Below are 9,517 nucleotides of genomic sequence, written 5' to 3'. Positions count from 1 at the left end.
ATGCCAAAATAAACCCAAGTGAATCAAAAAGTTAAGCATGAAAAATTCTAGATTATCTTATAAGAGAATTTAACATCTCTGGATGGGAGAGGAATATTTATGCAGAAGAAAATACAAATGAAAGGATGTATAGATTTCAAAAGTGAAAACTTTTTAATTTATTGTATGAGAAAAACATAGAAAAGACAAATGAGAAACTAAGATAACATAATACATTATAAAATAAGTTAATATTTTGTTATATGAAGAATTTTAGAAACAAATGAAAAAAATTCAGTTCCAACAGAAAAACTGGAAATGATTCAGGCAGTTCATACATAAAAATAAACAAATGGACAATAAATAGAGTATAAAATCTCAGGAGTGTTGTAGATAACTGTAGTTCTGCCTGTCATCTAGCTGGTGGGCTGTGTACCTGGACTTCTTAGGACACTGGCTGAGCTTTGAAGAAAGACCTCAGTACCTACCTGGCTGCAGGATGAAGCTGGCCACTGGCTTCTTGATTTTGTGGCTTAGCCTGGCAGGTGGCCTGACTCAGAGTGACACCAGCCCTGATGCAGAGGAGTCTTATTCTGATTGGGGTCTTCAGCACATCCCGGGCAGCTTTGAATCTGTCAACAGCTACTTTGATTCCTTTCTGGAGCTGCTGGGAGGGAAAAATGGAGTCTGTCAGTACAAGTGCTGTACAGAAAGGTATCAATGCCCAGACCTGGCTACAAGCCAGAGGAACCCAATGGCTGCAGCTCCTATTTCCTGGATCTCAAGGTACCGGAAAGTATGGACCTGGGCATTCCAGCAATGACCAAGTGCTGCAACCAGCTGGATGTCTGCTACGACACCTGCGGTACCAACAAGTATCGCTGTGATGCAAAATTCCGATGGTGCCTCCACTCTATCTGCTCTGCTCTGACCTTAAGCAGAGTCTGGGCTTTGTCTCCAATGTGGAAGCCTGTGATTCTCTGGCTGATACTGTGTTCAATACTGTATGGACCTTTATGAATAGCCAATGGGCAGCCTGCATCTGTGCAGAAGAGGAGAAAGAAGAGTTATGAGGAAGAGGTGATTCCTTTCTGGTTTTGAGTGACAGCACAGCTGTCAGTCTCAGAGATGATAATGTGACAGATATGTCTCATCTTTCTTCCATAAGTTTGGATACCACAAAGCAGGAGAAAGGAGACATTGTTCTACATCATTCTACAGCTGAAAAGTAACTCATCATTTGAAGAGAATCGGAAAAAATACATGGAATGATTTGAAGGCTTTCCAACTGTCTTGCTGTCTTGCCAATGGGTTTCAGCTCTGGGCAAGTTCGCTATGAATTCATTGTGACCAAAGAAAATGACCGCAAAATGTTCTTGGGGTGGAAGGGTTATACCCAACTTTATGTCCAGGTGGCAGGTCAGTCACTAAAATCCCATTCACTCAGAGCAAGTCTGCATGCAGCAAGCCAGTCTCTCTGCCTCTGGGACCCTCTGTCTGCACAGCTGTCCTCTGGGCCTCTGTCCTCAGCGCTGCCACCACTCCAGCTTCTGCTCTGTTCTCCTGCAGCCTTGCAGCCCTGCCACCATGTTGTGCCCAGAGCCCTCGGCGGAGCTCTTTTTATAGAGTTAACAGCCATGTATTGCCCACAGGTGTGCAGTGAACTAGTCAACCACGGCCTGGTGAGAATCCTGGCCATAGGAACTCTCATTTTATCCACAGCAACCAAGACATATTTATCTGGGAATTTAGTTCGTGGTGGAAAGTCTAAAATATTGGGGTTCCTGGACTTGGTAATTATATTCATAAATGAAATTTTGGAGAGCCCAACCATTTGGGAGGCCAGGATTTCCTCTGGTCCATGTTTCAGTTGCCAGTAAGCATCTCACATTTAATAAAGTGTACTTCCTAGAACATTTGAAAAGGAATGAATTCCATTATTACCAGTATGCTTCCATTTCACTTAGACAAGAACAGAATCCAACCTGGTAAATTCCACCAGTGATAACAATTGTTCCCAGTAGTGCTGAAGAGATAAGAATAAGTGGGTGATTTCAGAGGCTTACCTGATTAAGGGCAGTGGAGATGGAGGTCAGACGGAGTTAGGTCTCTGAGGTTTTATCATTCCTTCAGTGAGCTATTCCAGTTGATATTCCCAGTTACTAAGTGGTGGTAGTGTCATGTTAAGACCTGAGAAGCACTTGGTAAAAACGCCACTGAAGATAGTTAGGAAAAATTCCTGAAATCTGAGGGGAGTGAGAGATTGGTCAGTCCCTAAACTGTTTCTCAGCCCTGACTACCAATTAGAATCACCTGAGGAGTATTAAAAACAGAATCTCTGGGTGTGGTACCTACCAGAAGGCATTTTATAAACATTCTCCAAGTGATTCTGATACACTGTAAGGGCTGAGGGCCACTAAGGTAGGGGAATGGCAAATGAAAGCCCATGGGCCAAATCAGGCCACACCTGTTTTTATATAGTTTTATTGGAACACCAGCTCACATTTGTTTGTGGCTGCTCCCGTGCTACAACAGCGGAGCTGAATAGTTGTAATAAAGACTGAATGGCTCAGAGAGCCTAAAATATTTACCATTTGGTCCTTTACAGAGGTTAGCTAACCCCTGATCTGGATTATTTTATCCTTTCCCTTCTTAATTACATTGGTTCTGTTAAGAATTGTTGATTGTAGCCATTTCTAAAAGGAAAAAAGAAAAGCTGCTTTTGGATCTTATGTAAAGTCATAAAATTAATTGGCATACTAAGCAATTGGATTTAACTGCAGATAAAATTTCTTTGTAGTTTATGATACTCATTTTAATAAAATTTATCAAATACCTGCAAAAAAATAAATAAAAATAAAATCTCAAATTCACCAATAATAAAAAAATGCAAGTAAAAATGAGTTGTTAGACATTTTTAAAATGCTGGAACACCCAATGTTGCCAAAGATCAGATTAGACAGACTGTTCTATACACTGCTGGTCAAAGTCTATATGGAAATAACATTTTGTGGAAAATAATTTCTAGTAAAGACATATATTTACTTATATACATTTATCTTTGCATGATTTAATGGGAAAAATTATAAACAACCTAAATATCCAATGATAAGGGAAGATGCATAACACTATTTTTGCATCTATAATTTTATATTCTATTTTATATACTAGTAAAAAAGTAGCTTTTAGAAAAGAGCATTCATTATTTTCTGATATAGAAGTAATATTTTTATTACAGGAAATCAGAAAATACTGAAAAACATAACAAAGAGATCATCTATAGCTCAACCCCACTAAGAAAAGCTTTTTTCCATGCAACTTTGTTCCACCTGTAAAGTTACAATTAAACTGTATATATTGTACAGTTAATTTTCAATCTATCTTGGTTTATTTTTTACATCATTGTATCCTAGGAGATTATACACATGAGTGCACATGTGTGCATCTGTGCATGTGTGTATGTGTGTGTATAGGCAGAGAGAGAGAATGGGAATTCCCTGAAAAAACAGGTTTGAATCAAGGCAGACACTGTTGTTGAGTGGCTGCCCTTTGATCTATTGTAGCTTTTTCTAAACAATGATTGCAATAGGAATATCTATGTGTGGTACGTGATCAGCAACGAAGGCCACCAACAATTTCTTTCTCATCCCTCTACATATAAGCCCCTCCTTCCATCAAGAGGTGAAGTTTGTTTTCCTCTTCCTTGAATCTGGGCTGATCCTGGGACTTGCTTTGACCAGTAGACTGTGTGGAAGTGACGCCATTGACATCACTCAGGTCTTAAGAGGCTTTGCAGCTTCTGTTTTTTTCACTCTCTTGGAAGCCAGACATCATGTAAAGAAATCCAACTATCTGGCTACAAAAAATTCCTGGGGAAGGAGAAGGATCCTGGAGGATGAGAATAATGAAGAGAAGAAGGAGAGGCCCAGTCAATCCCCAGTCATTTTTTAGGTACCAAAGCTGAGTGCAGATTTGTAGAAGAAGCCATCTTGGGCCCTCCTGCCTTAGCTGAGTTGCCCCGGCATTACCTCACCTGGAGTAGAGACTACCTACGCTGAGTAAAACCTATCCAAATAGCACAGTTTTCTGCCATTTTGCAGTTTTAAGCCATTTAGTATTGGGATGATTTGATATACTGGTGTAATTTAACTGAAATACTATATGAACCAGATCTGGTTACTGACAAGAGGGGCTTCTGAAGCACAGAGCATATGGGCATGCCCCTTTTTTCTTCCTCCTGGAACATGGCAGCGACAGATGCGGCAGTTGCCATATGACCACACCGTGACAAATAGGATGAAGCCCTATGTACTAAGGACACCAAGAGGAAAAATGGGAAGAGCTAGACTGCTGATGGCATCCAGGAACTGGACTGCACCTGTCTCATACCTGCCTACTGCTAGAATTCTTACAGGTGCATAAGCACTTACATGTTTAAATGTTAAATTTATCTGTTAGGTTTGCTGTCCCTTCCAGCTGAATGTAATTTAAATGAACTCAGCAGGCTTTTCAATTTTTGTAAAATTTGAAGGCATGGAAAAAAACTTATAACTGTTTGTAGCAGAAAAGGTGTCAAACATAATTGCCCCATCAATAAGAAAGTCTTCTCTCTTTCCTCTCTCTAGCTCTATATTTATCTATCCATCCATCCATCAATTTATCATCTGTTGTAAGTAAATATATGAATAAAAACTGAAATGCAGTGCATCAAATGCCACTTACAAGTTTTATGATTAGTGGTCTATTCACTTATTCACTTAATTCACATCACTGTTGTATTCTCCAGCCAAAAATAGGGTAAAGCAGTGCATCTACTTTGTAAGTTTGCTGAGAGGTAAAGAAAATGTAAGATGCTTAGATTTGTGCTTGCATTAAGTGCTGAATAAACGTTAGCTATTATTATTTATATTGTTTTAATTTTAATTTCTATACTATACTTTTCTTTCTATGTTTCATTATAATGCGTTTTTTTGCTTTTCCAATTTTCTACAACAAAAATAGTTCATTTTATAACTATTTATAACCAGAAAACAAAACAAAGAAAAAAAGTGTCTTGTTGAAAATTCTAAGTGGTACTTATACAGCACTGAGCTTCAAAATAAATATAAAGTTCTATAGAGCAGAGGTTGAGTTTCAAAGTTTTGTGGCTTAGAAATACGGTCTTACAGAATTATTTTATTCACTACCTGAAATATTTATCAGTATTATTTAAATATTTTGTTTAATATTGAATAGCAGAAATGAATCTTTGTGGCAAAATGGATCTTTATGTTATGCTCATCTATATTTCCCTGACTAAACTTGCATTCTTTAAAATTGATACAAAACCCCACCCTGCAAAGCCTGCAGTGTTTCTAGATGTTCACAAAACATCAAGTTGAACTTGTCTAAGATTTTTATGAACATATGGCAAAAAGTGGGAGCTAACGCTTTTAGTTACTTTAACTCTGGATTTGCCTGGGCTGATATATTTCTGGAACTTTAATATTACTCAAAATAAAGTAGAGAAAACAGCACAAGGAATTTGATTTTTTTCTGACTGGTGGTTGATCTCCAGTGTTGATGGAAATCTGGCGATTATAACATAACAACAGAGACTGATGGCTTTGGACTCTTGAATTTTAAGCCATTTCATAACTTGAAGGTGAATGTTCACATTTCAGTTGTGCTACTGACTGGCAGCCTATTATCACACTGTCTTGTTTTATTAATATTTAAAATGGGGTTACCATGCTGACCTTTGTTTCTTTCCTTTTCAAAGTATTATAGTTTTCAAAATTCTTTAAAGGGGAGTACAACAATGTATCTTACATATCTAGATAAAATAAAAGTATGTAACTAAGAAAATCCCCACAAAGGGAATATTGAAACTAGAAGTTAGTAAAATGTTTGCCAAGGGATACTGTGTGCTTGTTGGATATGGCCATGATTTGGACTCTGTGTTCTCTAGTCACCAACAAGAAAGAAACGGAAATGAGTTACACAGTTCAGAGGGTCAATAAGATAAAATTGACTGTATCAATTGTCATACAAAACTAAAAACAATGCGGTTGCTCCTGGGACCATAGGATCCCATTAACTTTTCTGCCATAGATACATTGACACTTTCATAGGGCAACTTTTTATAAAATTCTGCAAAATAGACCAATGAGAGACCACCAAAAACAACTTTGTATGATCAGTCTAGGTGGTACCAGAACACCATAAATTCAGGTACAGACTCTTTGATGATCTGACTTCATCCAGGGATTTTTTTGAAGCACCAAGAGACATGGAAGGATTGCAGAACTTTTAAGCAGTCTTCAATCGATCAAGTTTCTTTCAAATGAGCCTTTGTTAAGAATTGCATTGCAAAATTGCAACCTGTTGCCAGTTACATTTCAAGTAAATTGCCAATTAAGTGTCAGTGGAGCTGGCAAGGAGAATTGATATTCTCCTATGAAATTGAGATTAACAAGGATGATGCCAAAACAGAGAGCCACCCTACCTCTTCATGCAGATGGGCTGAGGAGTCATCCGTGGGCAGGCCAGGAGCCTCCTCCCAAGTCTGAGCCAGGAAATGAGGTTGTTCAACAGAAAAATGAAGTAAATAAAACAATGGAAAAACAGACATTTAAGTAAATGAAGTCTTAAAAACAGAAATAGAAAACCTAGAAGAAATGGACAACTTCCTAGAAAAATACAACCTCCCAAGACTGACCAAGGAAGAAACACAAAAGTTAAACAAACCAATTCAGTAATCAAAAAACTACCCAAGAACAAAACCCCGGGGCCGGACGGATTTACCTCGAATTTTATCAGACACACAGAGAAGACATAATACCCATTCTCCTTAAAGTGTTCCACAAAATAGAAGAAGAGGGAATACTCCAAACTCATTCTATGAAGCCAACATCACCCTAATACCAAAACCAGGAAAAGACCCCACCAAAAAAGAAAATTACAGACCAATATCCCTGATATGTAGATGCAAAAATACTCAATAAAATATTAGCAAACAGAATTCAACAATATCAAAAGGATCATACACCATGACCAATTCCAGGGATGCAAGGATATCGAAAATCCATCAACATCATCCACCACATCAACAAAAAGAAAGACAAAAACCACATGATCATCTCCATAGATGCTGAAAAAGCATTTGACAAAATTCAACATCCATTCATGATAAAAACTCTCAGCAAAATGGGAATAGAGGGCAAGTACCTCAACATAATAAAGGCCATATAGAGCCAGCATTATACTGAACAGCGAGAAGCTGAAAGCATTTCCACTGAGATCGGGAACCAGACAGGGATGCCCACTCTCCCCACTGTTATTTAACATAGTACCTAGCCACGGCAATCAGACAAAACAAAGAAAAAGCAAACATCAAAAGAATAAAATACCTAGGAATAAACCTAACCAAGGAAGTGAAAGACTTATACTCTGAAAACTACAAGTCACTCTTAAGAGAAATTAAAGACACTAATAAATGGAAACTCATCCCATGCTCATGGCTAGGAAGAATTAATATCGTCAAAATGGCCATCCTGCCGAAAGTCATTTGATGCAATCCCTCTCAAATTACCAGCAACATTCTTCAATGAATTGGAACAAATAATTCAAAAATTCATATGGAAACACCAAAGACCCCGAATAGCCAAAGCAATCCTGAAAAGAAGAATAAAGTAGGGGGGATCTCACTCCCCAACTTGCTCTACTACAAAGCCATAGTAATCAAGACAATTTGGTACTGGCACAAGAACAGAGCCACAGACCAGTGGAACAGATTAGAGACCCCAGAAATTAACCCAAACATATATGGTCAATTAATATTTGATAAAGGAGCCATGGACATACAATGGCAAAATGACAGTCTCTTCAACAGCAAAACTGGAGCTACATGTAGGAGAATGAAACTGGACCCTAACCCCATATACAAAGGTAAACTCAAAATGGATCAAAGACCTGAATGTAAGTCACGAAACCATTAAACTCTTGGAAAAAAACATAGGCAAAAACTCTTAGACATAAACATGAGTGATCTCTTCTTGAACATATCTCCCCGGGCAAGGAAAACAACAGCAAAAATGAGCAAGTGGGACTACATTAAGCTGAAAAGCTTCTGTACAGCGAAAGACACCATCAATAGAACAAAAAGGAACCCTACAGGAAATGAGGTTGTTCAACAGAAAAATGAAGTAAATAAAACAATGGAAAAACAGCAAATTAAAACTACAATGAGGTATCACCTCACACCATTTAAGCTCAAAACAGACATACCATTTGACCCAGGAATTCCACTCCTAGGAATTTACCCTAAGAACGCAGCAATCAATGAGAAAGACAGATGCAATAGATTTCACTCATCAGTATTCAGCAGAATTACAGAACCCAAAAATGGACTTACCAAAGGGAAAGGAACTGGGGAGGATGGGTGGGCAGGGAGGGATAAGGGGGGGAAGGAGAAGGGGGGTATTAAGATTAGCATGCATGGGGAGAGGGAGAAAGGGGAGGGTGGGCTGCACAACACAGAGAGGACAAGTAGTGACTCTACCACATTTTGCTAAGCTGATGGACAGTAACCGTAATGTGGTTGTTAGGGGGGACCTGATATAGGGGAGAGCATAGTAAACATAGTATTCTTCAGGTAAGTGCAGATTAAAAATTTAAAAAAAAAAAAAGAAAGAAAGAAAGAAAAGGGGGATTACTCCTTATGATCACTTAAAGGGTGTTAGATGATCAGTTATGGAGGTACTCTTTTCTGATAATATTCCTTTCTCCAGTTACTGTGTGCTGACTTCATCCAGGGATTTTTTTGAAGCACCAAGAGACATGGAAGGATTGCAGAACTTTTAAGCAGTCTTCAATCGATCAAGTTTCTTTCAAATGAGCCTTTGTTAAGAATTGCATTGCAAAATTGCAACCTGTTGCCAGTTACATTTCAAGTTAATTGCCAATTAAGTGTCAGTGGAGCTGGCAAGGAGAATTGATATTCTCCTATGAAATTGAGCTTAACAAGGACGATGCCAAAACAGAGAGCCACCCTACCTCTTCATGCAGATGGGCTGAGGAGTCATCCGTGGGCAGGCCAGGAGCCTCCTCCCAAGTCTGAGCCAGGAAATGAGGTTGTTCAACAGAAAAATGAAGTAAATAAAACAATGGAAAAACAGACATTTAAGTAAATGAAGTCTTAAAAACAGAAATAGAGCATTCTTTTAAGGTAAGAAAATTTATCCAAAGACAAAAATATTGATTTTATCATATGGAAAAGTGATTAAGAACATTTAACTAGAAAATAAATAGATGTAAGATAAAAAGCTAGGTCTGAAAATTAAGAAATTATTATGACTAAAAGTAGTTTTTAATAATATAAAGTTAAATTTATTTCATTATGTTTAAGAATATCAAGTGGAAATTTAATTTATTAAAAAATAAAATGCAGGAATCAGTTTTTAAAGGAAAATATGAGGCAGAAAATCTAAAATATAAAAATAAATCAGAATAAAAATTGGGAGTAAAACATCATACAAGTTGTTAATAATAAATTTTA

General features: G+C 37.7%; 1 pseudogene; it reads left to right on the top strand.

Annotated features, from left to right (window-relative positions):
- The first annotated feature begins 312 nt into the window (after positions 1-312).
- LOC108402823 (group XIIB secretory phospholipase A2-like protein pseudogene) lies at positions 313-1,285 on the top strand (annotated as a pseudogene).
- Positions 1,286-9,517: the final 8,232 nt, after the last annotated feature.

This window comes from Manis javanica, chromosome 5 (assembly GCF_040802235.1).
Source record: "Manis javanica isolate MJ-LG chromosome 5, MJ_LKY, whole genome shotgun sequence".
In the NCBI taxonomy this organism is placed as follows: Eukaryota; Metazoa; Chordata; class Mammalia; order Pholidota; family Manidae; genus Manis; species Manis javanica.
The sequence above is the reverse complement of the archived record's forward strand: the minus strand, read 5'-3'. Positions and strand labels throughout refer to the sequence as shown.